The sequence below is a fragment of the Gracilinanus agilis genome, chromosome 3, assembly GCF_016433145.1.
Source record: "Gracilinanus agilis isolate LMUSP501 chromosome 3, AgileGrace, whole genome shotgun sequence".
NCBI lineage: Eukaryota > Metazoa > Chordata > Mammalia > Didelphimorphia > Didelphidae > Gracilinanus > Gracilinanus agilis.
In genome coordinates, this window is record NC_058132.1 from 111,406,693 (window position 1) to 111,432,395 (window position 25,703).

A 25,703-nucleotide genomic window follows, 5' to 3' on the forward strand; every position below is an offset into this window, starting at 1 on the left:
GGCTAGTGATAAGACTAGGAATGAAGCCTAAGGGGATCATACTATCTGATAAGGTTCTTTGGGAATGAACATTTCTAAATCTTGTGAGTCTGTCTCTTTGTCCTGATGTGACTACATTTTGTCTCTTTTCTCCTTTTCTCTTCTGTCTATCTATTGCTTCTGTCTTCTAATCTTTTTTCTCCCTACCTCTTTCCCTTATTTTTCTTTCTCCTCCTACTGACTCCTCAGCACTCCCTTCTTTAGTTGGCCAAAGCTTGGAATTGGAACTTTTAAAAATAAGCTCTGTTTATGCAGGAATGGTGTTGTATTGATCTTTGTATGTCTCCCTTTATGCCTAGCACATTGTTTTGCATGTGGCTACATGACTGATAAATGCTTATTGACAGAAGTGAATCATTACTCACAGAATCTTAGTTAAAAGGGACCTTTAAAGATTGTCTAGTATAGTCCAAATCTCTCATTTAACACAGAATCATATAACTTCTAAGTCAGAAGGGATCTTAACATGGACAAGCATAGATTTGGGGAACATTTCCAGGAGCCCCCTTTGCTAAGTTAATAGCAGATCCATTAAACAGTCATTCAACCAAGTCTAGATCCATCTAATTACATAGTCATCTAGTTTCCCTTCTCTTCATCTTTTCCACAAAAGTAGTTTGAGATATTTTATCAAAGACTTAAAAAAAAAAAACCAAACCCTTACCTTCTGTCTTAGAATCAATATTAAGTATTGATTCCAAGGCAGAAGAATGGTAAGGGCTAGGCAATGGGTGGTAAGGGACTTCTTCAGGTCACACAGCTAGGAGGTGTGTGAAGCCAAATTTGAACCCAGGACTTCTCATCTCTAGGCCTAGCTTTCTATCTACTGAACCACCTAGCTGTCCCCATCAAAGATTTTTTTTTAATCTAGGCAAATTATATCTACAAAATTTTCCTGATCTACCAATTTAATAATCATATAAATAAAGCTGGAGGAGAGGGTAGTTTGTTTTTCCATCTCTCTCCCCTCTATACCTTTATACAGCCTGACCATCTTGCCTAGAATGTTGTCTCTCCTCATTTCTGCCTCTTGGTTTCTGTAACTCATTTCAAGATTCAGCTAACATATGTCTTAAATGAAACTTTCCTGATTCTTCTAGTAGTGAGTGTACTCTCCCACCTCAAACAAAACTATATTGCGTATATTTTGCATCCATTTACATGTGTACATATTATTTTCCTCAGAAGCATGTACAATTGTATAGTAAACATTTGGGACAACAAAATGCTTAAATTTATTGACTTGTACAATAAAATGTATGCCCTTGTATATTTTAAAAATATTCATATATACATATATAATGCATCCTTTTTTATTCAACTATTTTTTATATTATTTGATTTTGAGTTGACAAGATCTTACTAACCTTAAAAAAACAACACCTTACCTTCCATCTTAGAATCAATACTGTGTATTGGTTCTAAAGCAGAAGAGGGATAAGGGATAGGCAAACGGGGTTAATTGACTTGCCCAGGGTCACACAGCTAAGACTGAGGTCACATTGTCTGAGGCCACATTTGAACTTAAAACCTCCCAACTCTAGGACTGGCTCTCATTCTACTGAGCCACCTAGCTACCCCCAAGATTTTACTAACCTTTTATCATGAAACCATATTTTTATTATGTGAATATTCATCATAACTTTGATGAATAGTCCCTTTTATCAAGCCTAAACTTGATTATAGCCCATACAATTTCAGTGGGACTTAAATTAGGTGAGTTCCTGGGCCAATGAAGCAGGTATATTTTTATTTCTTAGATATATTTATTAATTTATCTAATTAATTAACTTTCATGACACGTGGCATGATACAAAGTTCTATAAATATTAACTATTAAAATAAAAACCTTCCTTGTATAGACAATACTTCCCAGCTCAACAATCTTCTGTTGCTCCCTATGCATCCAGTATAAAACATAAACTTTTCAGCTTGGCATTTAAAACCCTTCCCAACCTGACTCAAGCCCACCTTTTCCCATTTATTTCACATTATACCTCCATATATATATCCTGCATGTCAAACACAGTAATCTCAAACTCAGTGTTCCGTTAAATGTAACTGTGCCTTTCCATAAATTGTTTCTCATACCTTGAATATCCTCTCTCCTCACTTAGGTCTCTAAAATTGTTAGTTTATTTCAGAATTCAGGTATTAATAGTCAATCAATATACATTTATTAAATATCTACTATGAGACAGGCACTGTGCCACTGTGTTCAGCTCAGGTTCCACTTCCCACATAAGACCTTTTTTAATCCCTAGATTAATGGCCCTTCTAATTATTGATTATGCCAGCAAAGTGCAAATTCTGGCAAGTTCCTGGAATGATTTGGGGTATGATCCTGGAAATGAACTGAATCAGCTGGCCAAATAACTAAGTCAACTAATATTCCTACTCAAATGATCATGTATTTATTTATCTGTTTATATGTTATGTTCTCCACTCCTAAAACACAATATACTCCTTAAGAGCAGGGATTTATTTTGCCTTGGTTTTTATATCCCCATTGTCTTGTATATAGTAGGTGCTTGATAAATGCTTGATTAATTGAATTTATAAATATAAGCCATTTTACATGTTATCCTCCTGCCAGGTTAATCAGTTAATACTATTGGAATTATGTGGTTTAATTGTATCTTGCTCCAAGTTTTCTAAAGATTTGTTTTCACTTTCACTGTTTATATTTTTTTTAAAAAGGGTTACTCTTCAGAAATCTCCTGTTATCCTTTTCTGTAGTATTTATAAATGAGTTTATATTTTAACAGAGATAATTGTCATTGCTTTAACAAAGTGAAAAAGTGTTCGATGACTAAGCCCATTTCTGAGTGTTTTGGGTCTCCTTCTTGTGGTGGCTGCTTAATGTCAGCTAAATTTTTACAGGAAATGGTAATATTAATGTCAATATCTTTGCCTTTTTCTATGTCTTATTTTTTCCCTTTTAAAGCTTGTTTGAAGAGATCATGTTGAAGTTATTTCAATTTTATGTGATAATATTTTTCTCATTTTCATTCTTCCTTCTGATTGGGTATTGATTTTGATCTTTGTTTATTTTAACTCTAAACTGGCAGCTAATTTTGAGTAGCCAATGTTTTTCAGTTAGTTGGGAGGAAATTAATTTGATTTTTTGTCATATTTTCCAATGTACACTCCATCTCATATCTTATAACTCTCTGTTTGAAGAAAATAACTATAATATGTTGATGTGTGGGAGAATCTTGATTAGCCTTGGACCTCTTTCACTTAAACCATTTCTTATACTTATACGCTTATACTTGAACCATTATTTTAACCTACTTTTTACTGTCCTTTCCTGAATTTACCTTTACACTGAAGTTACTAAATTTCAGAAGTATATGCCTGATATGTAAAATATTGTAAAGTTCTTTGTAGCATTTCTTTCCTCTTCATCCTCTGCATTGTATTAATCTCTACCTGTAATTTTTTTCATGATAGTCTGTTTACTTATGCTCATCATGAATCTTGTAAGAAAAGATGACCAAGCTTTTCATGAAATGATGTGTCATTTCCCCTTGCACAATGACCAACTTCCTTTGTTTTTCTGCTTTCATTTATTGTAAAGAATGTCAATACTCATGTAGTTGTGTTTCCTAAAACATGTCAATTTGCTGTTCACTAGATAAACACTTCATATGGAGAATACCAACAGTTAACATGGTTAGATATGACCTAACAATTGTGTTATTCTTAGCACCCTTTCCTCCTTTTCCATCACTTTGCCAAATCACTGTCCAAGTAGAAAGGTACCACACAGGTCTGATAGACATCTTTTACTTTTCTTTGTTTCATGGATTGCCATGGTCAAAAAATTTTCTTTACCTGGGGTCCAACTTAGTCTTTGAACTACAGATTCAGTCTGTTATAAGGATCATACTTAAAACCTTCCAAGAATGATAAAACTTGCCTGATCTTATACGCAACTGGCATAACCTCTGAGAATTTAAAATCTCCTTTATGCCTTAATGAGGTGTCAAAGTAGGATTTAGTTGAGGGCATCTGACAGCAGAATGAGTTGGAAGAGGAGAGTAGAATTGGGAAGACTTGTGAGGAAGCTATAGCAATACCAGAAGTACTTAAGCCTTGCTCAGCATAGATAGATACCCTGTACTATAGGAAGAAAGGAAAAAAGGAGGGAGGGAGGAAGAGAAGGAAGGAAGAAAGGAAGGAAGAGAAAAGAGAGTGAGAAAAAAGGAGTGAAAGAAGAGAGAAAGTGAGAAAGAAAGAGAAAAGAAAAAAGGAAGGGAAAGGGAGGGAGAAAAAACAAAGAAAGAGAAAAAAACAAAGAAGGAAATAAAAATGCTTATGGTGAGGCAGAAAGAAAAGGAATCAGGTAAAATGAAGACTGGAAAAAGTGAGCTTAATTGAAGAAAAAATACATCTTAGGTAAGCTAAATAGAATATTGCCTCTGCCCTCCTCATACCTCACTCACCCACCAAAAATAAAAATGTGATGAAGAACTGGCCCCTGGGAAGTTTTCTGAGTAGAGAAAAGAATCATCCTTTGACTCTGAGGACAAAGAAATGGATGACTAATAGATTTTCCACCTATTGTATATATGATATTTTGTGAAGGTTTTCAATTAAAAGAGAGAGGGAAAAACTAATTGAGGAGCCCTGGAGATAAGGAAGAGTTGTGTCTTTTTAACTTTATTGACCAAATGCAGAATGTGATTTTTTTTCCTAATGAAAATGGTGATTACCTGTAATCCCAGTGGACATGGCGTGACTAATTCATTATTTCCCAGGGCATTTTTTCTATCTTTTTTTTCATAGCATTTACTCTGTTTACTTTCCTTATTGATATCTCACTTACTTCTCATTACAACCTGAAGGGATGTCAAAACCCCAAACCTGAACCACTTCCCCAAATCCAGGGGACACTTAAAAGAGGAGAGCTCTGCTAGAGATGGTGTTGAATAACTCTAACACAGAATGCTGTTTCTTCACAAGATGGAATGGAGTTGTCAGTTGAGCAAGAGGGCAATCCTGGAAACTAGATATATCCTCAGCTTCTCAAGAGCCAGTGTGGTCCTATGATCTTATTTGAATATCCTATCTAGTGTACCAGTATTTCACTTTACAGAAAACCAATATAAATGTTTTAATTCCTTATCTATCACTTGGTTTTTGTACCACCTTCTCAGGATGTATCTTCAGAGTTAACTTTGCAGCCAGTTATACAAGCCAAAGCCAGTGCCACAGTTACTCTGACTTGTTGTCCCAATACAGGTAGCTCTAGGAGGAAATAGCATCTGAACAACTGTTGTAAGAATTGGAGGCTTCAGAGATGAATAATATCCAAAAAACACTAATTTTAAAATTTCAGCATCTAGGAGAAAGCCCTTTTTTTCCCCTTAAATCAAGAGTTAGAGACTATTTAGTGAATATTTCATAAGTGTTAGAAATTCTAGAAATTAGTATTCTCTCCACCAATGCAAATGTTAGCCTATTTATAACTTATTAATAATTACAAGAGTTTTAGAGACTTAGTCAGAGTCACACAGATAAGCTTCACCATCAGGACTTCTTGGCTCTAAGATTAGGGCTCTATCTACTATACTCTCAACCTGATGAGAAATATTTAACAAAATAAATATGCAATGCCACTTAGACAATATTAATTTGTGATTTTCTATCCATTTCTATTTGAGGTTGACACCATTGCAGTATAACATCTTCTTGAAACTTTTAGGGCCTCATCTCAGTTAAAAGCTGAATTTTGATAAAAATGATCCCTTTATCCAAAAAACTTTCAATTGACTACAGATTAGTTTCACAATTTGTTAAGTTAGAATTGCTGATGGGGAAACTGTAAAAGTCATGGGAAAGATGTGATGGGCTAGTGGGTGACAGAGCAACTCAAAGGGTCCTTGACAATTCATGCTGAATCAGTTCTCATGGGAAGCTGAGTCATGCCAAAGCATTTCCATCTAGGGTAAAGCAGAAAGCAAGAACAGAGTTCCTAAGAAGAAAAATCCAGGAACAAAATGGGGAAACTAGAGTTAGAGAAATTAACTCTGCAGGAACCAAGAGCCATCAAAGACTGAACCACTAAACATGTATAGTCAGGGTTCTTTCTCTACCTTGTGGACTGTTTTAAGCACAGGCACTATCCTTTGTTAATCCTCTGTAATTTAGCTAGTGGGGGGGGGGGGGGGAGGCCTAGACAAGAATGAGAGCAAGGAAGGTAGCCCCTACCAGCTGCCTTCTTTATCCTTTTAGGCCACAGTCATAACTAGCCATTTTGGGATCTTTAGTAAGCTTCACAAAACAGATCCACAAATCAACTTCAGCAGAGACAGGGAGAAGAGACTCCAGGTCATAAATCTCTGAGAGGAAAAAGACTCCAGGACCCTGCCCTATATAAGGGAGACAGAAACACCAGCCCCCCGTGTGGCTAGGGGAAGGAAGCCTGCCATCAGGTAGCTTTCCACTTTAATTATTCTTACTAATTACATTCAATAAAACAAACTCAGTGAAGTCAGGAACTATTTCCTGTTTGTGTGTTTCTCCAGAGCATAGGACTGTTAAAGCAGTGAGGTAGTAAATGGATAGAATACTAAGCCTGAAGGCAGGAAGATCTGGGCTATGTGATCCTGGGAAAGTCACACTATTTGCCTTAGTTTCCTCAGCTATAAAATGGGGACAATAATAGCACCTACCTTTCAGGGTTGTTGAGAGGATCAAATGAGATAATATTTTTAAAGCTCCTGGTACAAGGTCTGGCACATGATAAGCTCTTAAATTCTTATTTTCTTTCTTCCTTCAACCTGCTTCTCAAAAGAGACATTAGGAAGACAAACAAATACCACATGAAAAGTTCACTGGGTTCCATGAAGGAAAGATGCTATATGAGCCCAAGTCATTTTTTTTTTTCTGTATGCCATTTCTACCTTGATGAAGGTAACTCTAGGTTCTTAAAAGCTTAACAGTTCTTAAAGTACAAATGTTGGCATATCCTATCAAGATGGAGAGACTTTGTACATGAACCCAGCAAGGGACTCTGGGACATAATAGCTAAAATCTCAGGTTTGTTACTTCCAAGTTGTATGACATCTGAGCTGTTCTATAAAATGATGGGGTTGGTCGATAGAATCTCATCTTAAAGTTTGTTCTTGTGCTAAATCCACAATCTGTGAACAAGAATCTTTTATGCTGCTGTTAACTCCAAAGACCACTTTCCAATTCTATTATAGCTCCTTTGGTTCCTAGAATCTAGCCTGGCCAATTAGTGGATACTTCTGGTCAGCATATTTAACTCCCTTTCTTTGCTAGCCTGAATTTCAGCAAAACACTTTGACTTGGTCATACTCCAAATCTGTTTTTCCTTTTTCTCCTCTCCGATTCCCATTCCATTACTCATTTACAAGATTGGCAATTTGAGAGCACTTGCCTGTCTCCAGACTATAGGAAGAGCCAGATGAGACCTCAGACAATATTTGTAATGCTCTGTAATATATTGCATTTACTTTCAAATTCATGATGGCAGGGACATTATTATTTTTGTATCTATCCCCGGCCAACCAATATAGTACTTTGCATTTAGGCATTTAGTAAATGATTTTTGAATAATAATGGTTGGCCTTTGTATATGTAATTCTGTGCCCTTTATTCCCATTCTTTCAATGCCCTAATTTGCTAGCTGTGTGGAACAGGGGATATGCTTCTGAGTTTGGGGTGGGCAAAGGGAAAGGAACTAAGGTGATATATCTGAAGAAGGGAAAAGTGAACATGCTTAAGTTCTCTCAGAGAGGGTCACTGAGGCACATTAAAGTTGTTTTCTAGTTGTGAGGTTTTACCACTAATTCCATCCCTTCTGCTTCACTTATAGTGGGTTAGCTGCATCCAGAAAAGGTTGGAGGTCCCTGCCAGAGATAGAACAGCCCAGATCTAAAAAGGTTTCTATTGCTTCCTGAATCGATGGAGCCAGAGTTTATTCCCTATACTTTGAATTCCATGTCTAAGGTTCCTGCAGAATTTTAGCATTAGCATCTAATGACCAGCCTAGCTAGATACATGAATGCAATATAAAACTTCAAGTATTATCTTGTTTGTACTTCCTTGTCTACTCAAAGGAAGAATGAATTGTGCATTATGACTAGAAAACTTAGGTTTGGAGCAACCCTTTTGTCTGGTACTTCCTTGATATAGCTCAGTGGGCTTATGATATTCAGAAGATCAAGGATTCTTAAACTTTTTTGTGTCATATGTCATTTTAACATTATGGTAAAGACCATGCACTCCTTCTCAGAATAATGCTTAAAAACATAAACTAAAATACATAAACTAAATTCATAGAAATATTTCAATTAAGCTGAAATAAACATGTTCTCTTTCCATCCAAGTTCATGGACACTCTGAAATCTATGCACAGACCAGTTGGGGTCATAAACACCAGGTTAAAAAACTTTTGCAATAGTTTTCTTTACTATTATTGTTATCTTGCTAATTTATAAATTCTGTGCAAAAATATAAAAATACCTACAGTATATTAGCAAGCCTATCAATTTCATGAAGAATCAATTCTATTATACCATGGTCATCTAACTAAGTATAATAGAAATATAGAAAGATAAAAAAGAAAGCACATTTTGGTTAAGTAGGGGCTCAGAAATAATTTCTGGTTCAGTACATCCACAAATCTATACCCTCCTTAACAATGTGTGCACACGAATTCATAGAAAAGGAAGAAATGAAAGGATAGAAGTTCACTAATTCTCTGACAACAATAGAAAACTAAGGATAAATTTGGGATTCCCTAGGACCCAGATCCTCAGAACTGAATAGGACCAGGTGAATGTATATCAGCATCCCCAGTGGTTAAACATGAGGGTTCATTTTAATCCTCATAACTATACTGTAAGACTGCTAGTATAGCTATTATTATCCCCATTTCAGAGATGAAAAAACTGAAGTTCAAAGAGGTTAAATGACTTATGTAATAATAAATCTAGAATTGGAAGGAATCTCAGAGGCCATATAGTGCAACTCTCCAATTTTGTAGATGTAGAATTGTGTTCAGTATGACAATAGGTAGTAAGCAATAGAGTCATGATTTGAGCCCAAGTTTCTCTTGATTCCAAGTTCCACATTCTTTCCACTAGATCACTACAGTATCCACCTCAAAGATCTCTTCAGTTTTTGCAGAAAGTACTCACTTACTAAAGATCAATTATTCAAACTGGGAAGTTTTCTTTTTCCTCTGCTTCAACATGCTTCTCAGAAAGTATATTGGGAAAATACAACAAATATCATTTTGTGGATAGAATTTTGCTCCCCAGGGACTCTGTCTCCCAGCATCCCATCTACATGTTTATGTTACATACTAACATAGGAGAAATAATTTTTGTATAGCTTCACCCTTATTCTCTTCTTCCTGGAACACAGCTGGGGAGGCTGGGGGGAGAGCTTGACAGGAAAAATTTACTGATGTGGTTTTACTCAGGTTTTTATTTTTGTTCCTTTACTTCTTCTACTTCAAGTGATTATTAATAAACTTTATAAAATATAATACTCGGAGTTATTGGATATTAATTTAAATCTTACATTGTTGGTGACATGAAGGGACTTGTCTGACTGTGGCATTTGGTGAAGCCAAGAGCAAATCACCAACAAATTGTATCAAACAGCTATTCTGAAATTTAATATTTGCTAAATCCTGTTTTTAAAATTGTGAAAGCAATGTAGGACTGTCCACAAACCCTTGTGGTAACCAGGACCATGTCCCTGGAAGTCTTTCCAGGTGAAGGTGAATATATTCCTGGAATTTTCATGAATTGATATTAAGAAGAATGCTGAACACAGATCTACTACAGTAAAATATGTGATGGTACTAGGAATAGAGGAGATAATTGTACCTGGGCTTGGAACCACAGGATGTCTCTTTATGACATGATTATTTACAGCTCTTAAATCTTATAAAAATCTATAGACGGGTTTTCCATCTGTACCTAATTTTGGCTTTTTAACAGGTAGAATAGGTGTATTATATTTGGATTTGCATTGAATTATTATTCCTTGTTCAATTAGTGGATTTATTACTGGAATAATTCCCTCAATTGCCTCTTTTATAAGGGATACTGAGGAATGAAAGGAGGTAGGCCACCTTTTGTCTTAATTTGAACAGGAACAGCTGATTTAAGTAGGCCAACATCAGACAATGATGTGGCCCAAAGAGATTTTAGTATATTGGCTGGTATTTCAAAGGTGGGAGGCTCCTTCACACTTGCTCCTCTCTAAGTTGGTAGAGCAATTTTTTTAATAGACAAAAAGACAGATTAGTTTTAAAAGCCTCTGCCACTCTCACTGCTCCTCTTCCTCCCACCGCTGTTTCTGCTATCTGCAAGCTACTGCAGTTTATGCTGTTGCTCCCCTTGCTCCCGCCACAGCCTACCTACCACTGCTGTTTGCCTGAAGGTCTGAGAGCTGTTTAGAAGCACTTTCTTTTTCTTGCCAGAAGGGTGAGATCCAAATCCCCTTGGTCTACCCCCTACACACACACAACCATGGGAGTCTCAAGACTACACTAGCTTCTTTTCAGCAGAGGAACACAGCTTGGGACAGCCTTCCCATGCTATTCACCCCAACCCCAGCCTGGTTAACCCCGTGGGGCTTCCATGCTCCTGGCTATGGGGGCAGGGACTGAGGTGTCGTGGGGTCACTGGCTTTGCCCTTAGCAGGGAGGGGAAGGAAAGTTACTCTTTCAAACCTCTTAACTTTACTTCTAGCCAGTACATACTAGGGTAGTGCCACCTATGGACAGGAAGTAGAATTGCAAGCATGGCCTAGTTTCCTGCCTATCTCAAACAGCTCCCATTCCCAGAGAGCATTACTGAGCTCGTGCAACTCAAAGTTTTAGGATGTCTTTTCTTGCTGCCATTCCTTGGTGTTCTTGTATTGATAGGATACCTTGCAGTTGATAGCTTGAGTAATCTCAAGATTTGGAGGGGAGATTCATCTCCCTACACTCCCTTGCGATTTTGGCCTGCCTGGTCTCTTCAATACATCCAATATGGGGTTCATCCACACTATGCTCAGTGCAAGTATGGGGAACCCCAAAAGTGTGACTAAAGGAATCTAGAAGGATGATGGTACTGGTAAGGGGAAGGAACCTCAAAGAGTATGGAGGTAAATTTTAAGCCTTTTCAGACTCCACTTGCCTTATTGATACTAACTGTTTCAGTTTGTTCCCCTCCGAATAGTCAAGAAGTCTCTGTAATGCAGCTATCAGAATTGGAGAAAAGGACTCTTGGATTGATTGCTCACATGTTAAACTTTTTATTAACAGAGTGACTGTATCCTGTCACACTTATTGTATTTGCTGATTGTTTGCTTTAAAATTCAATTTTGTTTTTTAAGTTCACATATTGATCTATTCTAATGTATTCTGTTACCCTATGTCATTTTTAGTTACTGTGTTTTGGCCTTTAGCTATATGTGCTGTTACATTGTCTTTATTTGTACCTTCCCCTATGACTGGACTGGAGAAAATACTGTTATAAAAGTCCATAAACAACTTGGACAAACCCTTTTCTGTGGCAAAAATATAGGTTCTTATGGATACTGGGTTTGTCACCAGATCCATTGAGGTCACATGTTGCCTAAATGGCCTTTTGTTTCTTTTTGTCTTTCTTAATTGTCACATAGATGATGATGGATGGACTCCATCAAACTGGTTACAACCTGTATACAACCTCTGGGGAATTTAATGAGCTAAAAAAATCTCAATTTGATTTTAAGGGTCTTCAGAAGTGATTTTCAGATATCTAGTAGCACCACTACCTCTGACTGATCATTTGCCTATCTTTGACTTGTGTGTAACAAGAGGTAAGGATCCATTTAGTAGTTGAAGTGAAGTGCAATAGCACTATTATATTCTCCACCTCCACATTTATTAAAAATGTAATGGATGAGACATCAGAGATAATTTTCTCAATTTTAATCCTTGCCTCCACTTTATAATGGATGGGACTTATAAAGACATGCCTTTTACAGCTGTTACAGTCTCGTACCAGAGGAGGGAGGTTTCCCAAGGGGCTTGGTTACCCTGTAATGGGTTATAATCTCATTTGGGAGGTGGGAAGGATTTCCCAGGGGGCTTTATAACCCCTGAATGGCTCCCAAAGGGAAAATTTCCCATGGAGTCTAGTGGTTCCTGGATGATTTTTATATTTGTTACTCTTCAGTTTACTCTACCCTTCCACCAGAATGATCTAGAGGTGACATTTTAGACCCAAAAGGTTTTCATCAGCAGTACAGAGGTGTTTTTTTCTTTTCTTTTCTGGTTTATCCTGTCACATTTTAGAATGATGATAGTAATGGACTTTGTTGAAAATATCTCTGCCAAGGTTGAAAGATTGGCTAGATCTGGAGAACTTGTGACAAGTATCCATGAACTTCATAGGTTTTTTTAAAATGTCAAACAGTAAGTGGCTAGACTCATTTGAATCCTAATGATAGTGTAAGAAGGGAAATTAGATATCTATATATATATATTTAAGGTGTGGTCGCCAGGAATTAATCAAATTTAGATTGATTCCATAATTAAAAATAGACCCAAGTCAGGATGGCTTTTATGGTAGTTTATTTACAATTAGGAAGGTTGAAGGTAGGGAGATAGAGAGAGAGAGAAACTCTGGCCAGACCTCTGGTCTGACCTGAAGGAGGATTTAGAGCTAAATTAAACAAGATTACTAGCCACAAGGCCTTGACAATTAGAGAGGCAAAGAAGCCTCCTTGAGGATAGATATTCTAGAATGCCAAGAGAGGCGAAGGGAAGGCAGCCTAACTTGCCCATGTGAGAATTCAGAGGGAAGCTGCCTGAGGTCTCACCAGAGATCCTTCAGCACCAAGTTCAAAGTGCCAACCTCCTCACAGGAAGTTACCAGCCGCCTTCTTCACTTCCCGCACCCACCTCTAATTTCAAACAGATAAATGGCAGTCTCAACACTGTTTTGGACTGCCCAAAGGGCAGTCCCTTGTTCTTGATTTGTTACTTATTTTCACGTGTCTCCCCTCTCCACTAAGGGAGGTGGGTTGACATTATCTCTGGTGGCTAAAGTTTTAACTATGAATGGGGTGAGCTAATTCCATTTACACAATAGTGAGTTTGTTTGCTATTGTCATTAAATGGGCTCTTGTGATTTTGAGGATTTTCATACTGTTATAAAATATGGAGGAATGGATAATAGAGGCTACTGGAGGTTCTTCACCCTCTCACTAACTCACTAACTCACTAACTCACTAACTCTGGCCTGACTTGGCCGGAGCCAAGCCAAAGATTAGGGAAGACTATCGATGGTTTTTGATGACAGTATCACTGCTCTCTCTCAGCCCTATTGACAATGATGGTAATTGCTCTCTAGCTCTCTCAGTAAGGCAAGTTGGATTGCAGTTACGGGCCTACCCTCCCTCGCCACCTCCCAAGTTCTACTCCAGACTGAGCCACATGTGCTGTGCCTGGTGAGTATTTATAGGGTTGGCTCCAATGGACTTTTGCCCTGGCTCACAGCATCTGGGTACGTTCGGAGATGTTCAACTGCCGGTCTTGTTACTCAAAGGTGGTGTCCATCTTGTCCCAGAAATCAATATAACAATAGTTTGAATGTGCATTAGCAGCTGTACTACTATTTTATAAAGTTACTTGGTGAAAATCATGTGCACTCAAACTGTGGATCATGGCCAAGTTAAAAAGGAAATGGATCTCATTTCTGGGTGAGAAATCTTTGTATTGTGCCTCTATTTGGCTGACACTTTGTCATGAAATGTGAACTACATATTTTTGATTTTTAAAAAATTTTATTATTGTTTTTCCTTGTATGTACAATAGAGTATTTGAGTTTTTCTTTCTCTCATTTTTTGTACTAAGTACCTCAGTTTGGCTGCCATTTTGACTCCCCTAGCCCTAAGGGCAAAGGTAAAATCAGCCCAGGGAATGCTATTTCTCGTCTGCTTCAAAATCTAGTTCCTTTTCTTTCTTTTATGGTGTGGAAATTTTCTGTAGTCCTGACTGCTGATTAGGTAAGTGCACAATTGTACTATAGGCTTGTGGGACATATATCACTTTAATTGGGCCCTGGTTCAAGGACCTGTTATGGGCTTATTTTTCCTTACTTAGAATTTTTGCACATGAGACTTTGATATTTCATGTGTCATCCAGAAATTGCTTTTTTCTCTTTTAATTGTTTTTTGATGTTTTTGATTTTCTTTTGAGATTTGATTCATATACCTCATAACTCAGCCATGTATCTTGGGGTGACCTATGTTTGGTCAATACCCTCCTCAGGGAAGATTGTATTATTGCCATAAAATTCTAGATTTATAAAAAATTTTTCTTGTTTGAGAGTAATTTTAGGATAAGAAACTCTCTACCTCCCCAAATCAAGAAAGTGAACTGTTTGGAGAAGGCACCATAAAGAAGCCTGCAGAAACTATATACTGTATCAAAAGATCCAGAATGAACTTTGGGATGTAGTGAATTGAACTGTGGGGGGTTAAATGCATTTATTTTGAATGTAAACTCTTATGCCAAAGAGGACTGCCCCCAATTTGTTTTTATTTGTTTTGTTCTCTTTCTCTTCTATTTCCCTTATCTTCAATTATTGTAATTTCCCCTTAGAAAGTGCAATACTGTATGTACCTCTAGTTAAAGATCTTTATCTTTAAAGATAAAGAGATATAAATTGGTTATGTGTACTGATTCATTGGGGAAACTAGGTATGTAAATCTGGGAGGTTTTTACATACTTATTTCCTGATGAAATCACAGAGGAGATTGTATAGATAGAATTTTGCTCCCCAAGGACTCTCTCTCCCAGCAACTCTTTTACCTATCTATGTTACATACTAATGTAGGGGAGATATAAGTTGTGTGTAGCTCCGCTCTCGCTTTCTTCTTTCCAGCACACAGCTAGGGAGGCTGGGGGGAGAGCTTGGCAGGAAAAATTTACTCACGTGGCTTTACTCGGGTTTGTATTTTTGTTTTCTTACTTCTTCTACATCAAATGATTATTAATAAACTTTATAAAATATAATACATGGAGTTATTGGATATTAATTTAAATCTTACATCACATGTATTTTTTCTAAGAAAAGGCAAAAAAAAAAGGAAATGGAAAGCTAACTAGCTTCAGAACCTTAAAGGCATCTCCCTTCTAATTGCTTCCTCAGAAGAAGAGTAGAGAAGTCATGCTGAAAACATTTATTTTTTATTAAAAAAATATGAAAGACTTCTTTCAAACATTTTTTGCTTTTGTTGTTGTTCATTTGTTTCAGTTGTGTCAGACTTTTTGTTACTCCAGTTGGGATTTTCTTGGAAAAGATACTGGAATGATTGGCCATTTCCTTCTTCACCTATTTTATGGATGAGGAAATAAGGAAAACAGGGTTAAGTGACGTACCCATGGCTATATATCCAGTAAGTATCTGAGGCCAGTTTTAAACTTGGGGAGATAAGCCTTCCCAACTCCAGGCCTAATGATATATTCATTGTGCTCCCTAATCCAAATTTTAAGCTATAGTTCTGAGGAACAACATCACTATAGCAATTGAACCATTTTGATACTGCCAAAAGCCCCAGATCTGGCCTTCGTTACACAAATTTGGCAGCCTAGAGAAGTCCGCCAATATTTCAAGACTACAACATTTCATAATAGAATGCTTGTCTAAGTCAGTGTTGACATGGTCCTGACAGATCCATTTGGAATCACTAACAATGTTAAATAAGACTGTGTAATTGTGTCTAGTTTTATGGAATCAACTCTAAACAAATTATGAAATGGAACCAGAGATCTGGCTAAAACTAAGGTTAGGTATGGGGAATTTCCTGAAAAAAAGTTTTTTCCTTTGGTCATGCTACAAAGCACCATTGAAAAGTCTTTGCAATGACCATTCAAAAACTTCTTTTATGGTATTACTCTGGTAGCCCATGCAGCATGATGGAGCACACTATTTTTAAAGAGTCTGTGTTCAATTCAGATTCAATTCAGTTCAAGAAAACATTTTATTTAGAACCACAAAAGACAATGCATCTCAGATCATGTTCCAGAATAGAACTGGAAAACTTGACATGTAAAAATATTTTATAGGATAAGGCATGTAATTCTTCCAATTCTTTCAAGTACAATAATCTCAAATTTATCAAATAATTATTAAGTGCCTGCTATGTGCAAGACTGCAAGACTACAAAGATAGATTATACTTCCTAGAACTTTTTAGCTTACTAGAGAAAAGAACTGTATATTTGTACATGTGTGCATATTTTTGAAATTAGAACATGGCTGCTTCTTCCTATTTGAGTAGTTTATATGGATACTGTGAGAAGCTGGGAGCTTTGTTTCCTTACCCTTTCCTTTTAGAGGTAACCAAATGTATTTTTGCATAACATTGCCAGGGGAAGTAGAAGTATTTTTGCATAACACCTAGAGAAAGGTGGAAAGAGAATAACAATGTTTTTCTGAACCCCAAAAGAATCATTTGAATGTACTAACTGAATAGGAGGCACAGGGTTGGGGAAATAAGATGATAAATGGGATAAACTTAACCTAAACCAGTGATGGCAAACCTTTTAGAGATTGTGTGCCATGCCCCAACCCCCTACCAAGTGCCTGGCCACCCTGCCCCTCCCCCATACCCCATACAGGGGAGGGAGGAAGCACTCCTATTGGTCTGCTGGACATAGGAGTAGGCAAAGTGAGGAATGTCCTCAGCAAGTGTAGAAAGAGGGAGGGGAGTGACCTGAGAACTCTGCTCCCTTCCAACTCTGCTGCCTGTGAGTCACCCACCTTATCTCCTCTACATTCCCTTTGGGCTACTGGACAGAGGACAGGGATGTAAAAAATGTCACCAGGCACAGTGGAGAGGGGGAGGAGAGCAGCTCTGCCCAAGTCCCTCTGCCTTTCTAGTAACAAACTCTGCAGGGGAGGGTGAAGCTCACATGCCCACAGAGAGTTCTGTGTACCATCTTTGCCACCCATGCCATAGGTTCACTATTACTGTCCTAAACCATTCAGAAATGAGAAATAGAAACTTGGTCAAGCTAGGTGAGAAAGCATCCCTTAATTCATCCAAAGAGACCTTCTATGTTTAGAAAGGGTTGTGGTATGTGGATATGAAGGAACACAAAGTTTCAAGAGGGTGGGTAGATTTCAGAAACAGTTATATAATACCATCAACTGAAATATTGGTGTAAATTTATTAATTTAAATGCTAGATCCTAAAGGTAACTTGTATCAACTATAAGGAGCATTCTTCAGGTATGAAAGAACTGAGAATTGATACATTTGATTGGTGAGCCATTGTCAGTGAGATTTGAAAGAGGAAATCATGGGGAAAAGAAGAAGTAACCACAAGATTTGGGAAAGGCAAATGTTCTAATTTTCAATATAAAGAGAACAGAATCTGCAGGTTAATAAACACCGAGTTTGGCTTCAATTCCTTGGAAAATTCTAGAATGGATCATTATAGAGGTAGTTGATAAACATCTAGAAAAGGAGCTGTGATAAAAGAAGCTGGTATAGCTTCATCAAGAAGAGGCCCTAAAAAAAAAAAAAAAAAAAAAAAGACATAGCCACTGTAGGAATTTATTTTGATTGAGCATAGATATTTGCAACAGTGGTTTTGTTTCTCTTGCTTTCTCAATTAGGGGAAGAAAGTGAGATGGCTAGAAGGAAAAGCAGATTTGAAAAGAAAAGTAACTTTATTTTTAAAAAAAGAATAGGTCATTCCAGACTAACCTCATTTTTTTTGACATAACTAAATCAGTAGATGAGGATAGTGCTGTGTTTGCTTAGATTTTAGCAAAGCTTAAAAAAAAAAACTCTGCTCTTTTGTTTGTGTGTTGAGATAGAGATATGGATTAGGTGATAAAAGAATAGTTGGACTGTCAATCCCAAAGAGTTAATGGTTCAATACTGTGAAGATAGGACTAACTTTCCCCTTGTCTATTTTTAGCTAATCAAATCAGAACATGAAGTACCCCTACTTACCATTAAGTATGTGAGTTCACAAGTCACTTGCTAGAGTAAGCTCACACCTCCAAAGGCTACTGCCAGGCCTCTCCTTTCCCCCACCCCCACAGTGCTAGGCAAATTGAAAGACTACAATTGGTTAATTGGTTTCTGTGGAGAAGGGGGGGAGTATGTGACAAGAAGTGATGTGGGAAAAGGAGCATAAAAGAAGAGACCAACATGATCTAGGACCATTCCTTTCCTGGTATTTGTAGAGATTGGTGAGATTTCTGCTTTGGCTTTGGAGGAGGCTGCATTGGTGGAACTCTGGCTGAAGACACCACCAGGACTTCCGGTTGAGGATTACAGGGAAATCCATGTGGAGACTGGATTTGGGGAAGCCCCTGTGGGGGCTGAGCCAGATTTCACCAAAGAAGGGCTAGTAGGCTTGTTAGCAATCTAGTGGGTTTTACACTTTTACTCTTTCCACCTTTTTGTAAATGAAAGCTGCTAAAAGTTATTTTGATTTAAGCTATAATATTTTAAAATCAGCGACCACAATATTACTTTTAACTCTTTTATTGAGTAAAAAAAAGCTTAAATTTAAATCTTACAATACTAACATGGTAGACGGTAGAGGGATTATAAGAGAAAACTCCTGGGACCTATACTTGGGCTGATGTTTAATATTTTCATCAGTGACTTAGACCAAAAGCATATATATTATGCTTATCACCTCATATGCTACCAAATAGGGAGAAATAGCTAACATGCTGGTTGGCAGTTAAGATTGTTAAAAAATTATGTGGGTAGTGGAGATATATATGTAGTGATGATGGCGATGATGTGTATCTGTCTATGATCTCCTCAGATGCAGTTGGTGGAAGGAACACCAACTCCTATCACCCTGGCTGCTGCTATAAATTATCCCCTTCTCTCTGACAGGTTTGATTGATAACCTATTAGAAATTCCTTTAATAGCTGCCCAAGTAAGGACCCTTGAGAGGTTAGATAGATGGTTAACCTCTCCAGACCCAACCTGGGGTTGGATAGATTGGTAATGGGCTATTGATAAGCTTTGGATAATATTCAGGATCTGACTGCATATTTGACTCCCTTCCCAAGGGCTCCGATAGAAAGACCACTCAGGAAGGTACTTGTTATTGAATACTAAGTCAAGGATTGGATATTGGAAACCCTATTGTTCTATTATCTATTAAACTAATTAATAATCAGGACTGGAGGCTACTAAGCTGGTGGAGACTAGAGATTTCACCCTCTGTTATCCCAGGCCAGACCTGGCCACAGCCAAGCCAGAGAATAGGGAAGGCTATTGCTGCAGATAAATATTGATGTTCTTTATTCTCTCAGCTCTCTCACCAATAGTGTTGATGGTCCACTAGCTCTCACAGTCTAGCAAGGAAATAGATTCAGGCTTTTCCTACCCTCTTCTTCAACCTCCCCGCCACCCTTCAACCACCCTTCAGCCATCCACTGCCCAGATTGAACCACAGAGGTATGCCGGTCTCAATTCAGAGATCTGAGTCCAGTTCTGAGCCTCTGAATCCAGAGACCTCCTCCAATGTAGCTGTCAGGGGTATGTATAGGGTGGGGCTAACTGGCTCACAACACCTGGGAACATTCCAAACTCTCAACTGCCATCCCTGTCATTCAAGGTGGCATCCATCTCATCCCAGATTATGAATATAACAAGCTTCAAAGGAATCTTGAAGATCCAAAGGGATTTTGATAGTTGAAAATATAACAATGTGAAATAGAAACAAGTGTAAAATAAACACAAAAAAAAAAAACAGCTTCTTTAGTTCAAAATAGGGGATGCATGGTTAGTTAGATGGGAGTTGTTCTAAAAAAGATCTTGGGCTACATTAAGAGAGGAACAATCTTCAGAAACAGGGAAGTGATTGTTTCATCAAACTCTGCCCTCATCATCCCTCATTAGGAGTAGTGCATTCATCAGTTCTGAGCACCATGGTTTATTGACAAACTGATAAGTTGATAAATTGGAGAGTTAGTTGTGAAGGAACTGGTCATTGTTTGGCCTGGAGAAGGGATGATTAAGGGAAGACATGATTACTGTCTTCAAGGACCTGAAGTGCCTCCAAATGGAAGAGAAATTAGACTTATTCTATTTGGCCCTAAAGTTCAGAATTAGGAGAAATGGTTGGGAATTGCAAAAAGGCCAATTTCAGGCTTTCTAATTGTTGTAACTGCCTAAAAAGTTGAACTGTCTTTAGAAGTGAGGAGTCTCCCCCTTTTTGAGTTCTTCAAAACCTTTTGAGAAATTTGATAATTTTTTGTTGGGTTTGTTATAGATGAATTGGACTAGATGGTGGCTGAGATCCCTTCCAACTTGATTCTTGAATAGGATAAAGTTACCAAAAGAATTAGAGAATAGTGGCAACAGAGGAGTCAGTGATTTCTGAGAATAGAATTGCAGCATTAAATAACACAAAGGAGAAACTACTTATATCTCCCCTACTAACTAGAGCCCAACCCAAGATAGTATTCTGAGTCATGGAGACTGTATAGATCTCATAGAGGGAAAGTAGTTCCATTGAAAAGAGGAGAACACTTAACTCTTTAGATCTTTGGCTTTGACTTCTTTTTGTATTCATTGTTTTTTAAGTAAAACTTTTCTATTTAGAACCTTATGAGCCTAAGTATAGTGCTTTTAAGGAGAAACTAATAGCTACCCTTGGAAGTTATGTTATACACTGATATTCCCATGTCCTACCTGGGTAGGGTAAAACAAACCAAATAAATGAAAGTCCCCAAAGCATATTATCATCCATATTTTCAGAAGGGAGTTTCTGTAACAAAGATGATGCAGATAACAAAAGGACTTCACAAATATTTGATATAAGAAAGAGCGACATAAATGCTACAAGAAATTGGAGAATAAATAATAATTTTCACCTGAGTGGGGAGATGGTAAAGGACATTGGACAAGCATTTATGGAGTAAGTAGTACCTGAGTTGGACCTTGAAGGAAGAGATGGACAGATAAAAATGGAGGACAGAATAGACATTACATTACATTGTTCATCTTTCATTTCCAATAGAACCAACAGTATCACAGGGGTGATATCTTCACTCGAGCATGAATTGGATTTAAGTGAGGCAGAGTTGCACAAAATTGTCAGCCTCACTTTCTTTTCTAGAGTCATTGAAGCCCAGCAGCAAGACAAACATCAAGACAAAGGCATGAAGAGAGTTCTTTGCCTAGAACATGGAGCATATAACAGGTATGTTATAAGACTAAAGAAGTAGATGGGAGGGAAAGCCAGATGGCTTAGTGCAGTGATGGGCAAACTACTACTCATGGGCCAGATGCAGAGCAGGGTGGGGGCCTGAAATGTTCTATCAACTGGCTACATTATTCCTAATCTGATGAATACAATGAGTAGGATACAATGCAATGAAACTTTGAAAGAGTTGCCTTAGAAACAGACTGACAGATGAGCATTTCCTTTCCTTTGGCCCCCTCTTTAAAAAGTTTGCCCATCACTGACTTAGTGGACAGAAAGGCAGGCCTAAGCATTGGAGGTCCTGGGTTCAAATTTGGCCTCAGACACTTCCAAGTTGAGTGACCCTGGACACTTAATCCAATTGTCTAGCCCTTACTGCTCTTCTGCCTTGGAACCGTTACTTAGTGTCAGTTATAATACAGAAGGGAAGGATTTTTTAAAAAAAGAAGTATATGAGAGCTAGAATAGAAAGGGCCCTGAGGGCCAAGATTTCCTTTTGATAGTGATGCCAGCAAACTCTTTATGCAGAAGCTATAGTCATCACCTGGAATGAGACAGAATTGCCAAGTATGTATTATGACTGTGACCCCTTCATATGGGTAGGGAACTGCAGTATCAACGGTTACTCATTTACAGGAAAGAAGGGCAAAGATGTTAGTGACTAACTGTGTGGACCTTGTTCCTATGCCACATTACTGGAGAAAGTTATTTCTAGTTATAAAAGTAAGACTCTAACCTTAGATTTATTGTAGGTCATTTGGTAGATAAAGAGAATTTAAGTCATGCATATAACACCATAAAATTGTGAAAATGGAAAAGATTAAGTTGTTAGAATGAAAGTCCTTGGAATTGAGAAATAGACATTCTTATATTATTTATAAAATATTTACTTCCTGAGGGGATTGAATTAGCTGATCACTAAGATCACTTCTAGTTCTGATCATAGGCCCATAGATAAGCAGAAGGGAACCTCTGAGGATATCTAGTTCAATGTCCTCATTTCACAGATGAGGAAACTGGGACCAAGGGAGATTGAATGACTTACCAAGACCTGAATGAGTGGCTTTAAGAGAGAGAAGAAAATGAACACAGAACCAGACATTTGCCCTGAAGCTATAGCTAACTCTTGCTGCTTTGAACTGGAGGCTTTTGTTCTTTTGAGACAATAAGATGTTGCAGGCATCCTCCTAGCTATGGTTCTCATCCTAAGAAGTAACAGCTACCAGACTTCAGTGTTTGCAATACCTTTCAGACTCTGAGGCTCCTGAGTTTGATTGCTGGGCAAGGTGCCAACACGCCCTTACTCTCTTCTAGAAGGCAGCTGCCTGGTGATACAGCAACAGAAAGCAGAGCTGAGAGAACCCACAAACTATATATTCTCTGAAAGTAGGAAGTTGTAGTTTGGGAAATGGATATTAGCTACTTGATTAAATTCAGTTGAATTAAATTAAATTCATCATTGAATAGAATCAAATTCAAATTCAAATGATCATTAATTGAATCAATTTAACTGAATCAAATTCAAACATCATTAATTACCTACTATATAGGAAGAAATCAGGTTTCTATTCCTGACACTTCCATTTCCTAGCCATTTAACTTTAAGCAAGTCTTGTAAGCCACAAATACTGTTAGACAATTCTGATACTCAAAAGAAATGATATTTTATATTGTTGAACTGCCAACTCTTCATCTGTAAAATGAGGATGATAATAATATCTACATAGCAGGGTAGATGGATTATCAAATTAGTTAATAGATGTGAAAGTATCTCATAAACTGCAAAATACTATCTATTTGTATTATTATTATAATTTTTAAACTACTCCTCCCAAGGGTATTTTTTTAATGGCAACTCCTGGAAAAACAGTGCTTCAAGCCAAAGGGATAAATCTAGAATAGTAGAGATTTTTAAGTGGCCAAGGGTTTAAAACTAGCTGTAGGACTAAGATGAATTATGTAGATCAGGACAAAAACCAGTTTATGTCCAAGAATCCGAAGTATCAAAGAATACCTAATGGCTTCAGGAAAGTTTTGACCCTGGTGTCCCAAATCTACTCCATCCCTTGCTTGGTAAGAACTGATAATGGATTATCTATGAATAAAACAGACTATTATCATGAAGGGGTGATTGGAGTGAAGGAGAAAGGAGCCTTGAAGAGCAGCTAGGTGGCTCAGTGGATGAGAGTCAAGCCTGGAGATGGGAGGTCCTAGGTTCAACCTCAGATAACTTCCTAGCTATGTGACCCTGGGTGAGCCCCTTAACCCCAGTTGCCTAGCCCTTACCACTGCTCTGCCTTGGAACTGATATCTAGTATTAATTCTAAGACAGAAGGTAAGATTTCAAAAAAGGAAAAAGAAAGGAGTCTTGGAAAAGAATGATAATGGGGAAAGACTTACAGCTATAATTAAGAGATAAAAGGAAATTGGATTCTAGAAGACATATCTCATCAGAAAATCACAGAACTGAAAGGGACTTCAGTAGCCAACCAATCCAAAGTACCCAACAAAGAATTTCCACTACACACCATTAGATAGATGACCATCTAACCTTTGCTTGAAGATCTCTGGTGCAAGAGAACTCTATACCTTCTGTTGCATCCTATTCTGCTTTTAGAGAGTTTTATTTATTGAGCTGGGACAGATATGTAGGGCGGGGAGTGCTTTTTTCCCCCCAACCTTCACACAGTGATCCTTATTCTGGCAACTGGAAAACAAGAACAATCCTTCTTCCACATGACAGCTTCTGAAGTATTTATTTGTAGGCAGTTATGCTAAAGACTAAACATGCTCATTTCCTTTAACCAATTCTCATATGGCTTGGACTAGTGACCCTTTACCATTCTGGTTTTTCTCCCCTTCAGCTTACTAATGTGCTTCCTAAAATGTAGCATACAGAGTTGAACACAATACTCTCAATGTGGTTTGACAAAGGCAGGCAAAGTATCACAGGATCATCACCCCCTTATTCATGGAAGCTGTCCCTGTCAAAATGCAGTCCAAGATCACATTAGCTTTTTTGGCTGTCATATTATGCTGTTTATTCATATTGAGCTTGCAGGACATTCAGACCTCTAGTTATTTTCAGTCAAACTGAAATTTCACTATAGGTCTTACAACTCATACTTAGGAAGGCAATTTTTGGAACCCGGTATAAGATTTGATATTCATCCCTTCCTAAGTTTCATTATCTTTGTTCCCAGTGTTTTCTCTAGCTATATTCAGTTTGATGTCATCTGCAAATTTGATAACAATTCCCTTTGTCCCTTGATCCAAGTGTTTGATTAAAAAAAAAGTTAATGTAGAGTTGATCCCAGATTCCTAGGGGACTCCACTGAAGACCTTCTTCTAAGTTGACATTGAATTCTTAATATCTATCTCGAGTCCTGGCATTCAACCAGTTCCAGTTCTTTCTACTTGTAATATTGTATAGCCCACATCTCTACACCTCTGTTATGAAATAGCATGAGAAACATTATCAACTGTTTGGCTAAAATCCCCATAAACTCTGTTTAAAACATCTCTCTGATATTCCAGTTTAGTTACCTTAACAGAAAAGGAAATAATTTGGTTTGGCATGACCTGTTTTGGAGGAAGCCTCCTTTTCTAGACATTTACCAGTCATCTCTTTAATAATACATTCTATAATTTTTTCAGGAATCAAAATGAAACACTATAGTTGCCCTATAGTCTGGAGATTCCCTTTGCTTCTGTTATTTAATAATTAAGTAATTTGCTCTTCTCTAGCCATGGTACATTTCCTATTCATGATCTTTCCAAAATTACTCACTGACTTTCTGATAATATCTACTAGTTCTTCTAGCACCTGAGGCTGTTGTTCATCTGGGTTATGTGACTTCACATCAAGGGTAGTTAGGTGCTCTGTTACTATCTCCTTACATATCTCAGGTAAGGCATATAGTATAGTATTCATATAGCCTGCAAGATATGGTTGTGGGGAGAGGTTTGAGAGCTCAAGTGGCAGCAGGGAGACTCCACAGAAGTCATAGCAAATGAAATCTAGGAAAGAGCAAGAAAGAGACCAATAGAGGAGTTGAATCAGGGAAGAAGATTAACAACCTGTGGATTTGACATGAGTGCGAAACTGGGAGAGACTTACAATAGTAGAATACTTTGTCTGATGTGTTGTCAAATGCCTTGGCTCAAGTAGATGCTTTGCTCATTAGAAATGGGCCATATGAATACATTTCTATTAAAACTGCATGTTGGGTGGCAGCTAGGTAGCTCAGGGGATAGAATGCCAGACTTGGAGTTGGGAGGACCTGGATTCATTATATTATAAAGATATATATGTATCTTTATTATATATATATATCTTACATGTAATTACATTTATATATATAAATCTTACATGTAATTGCTAAGTATATATACATATATATCTTTATACATATATACTTACCAATTAC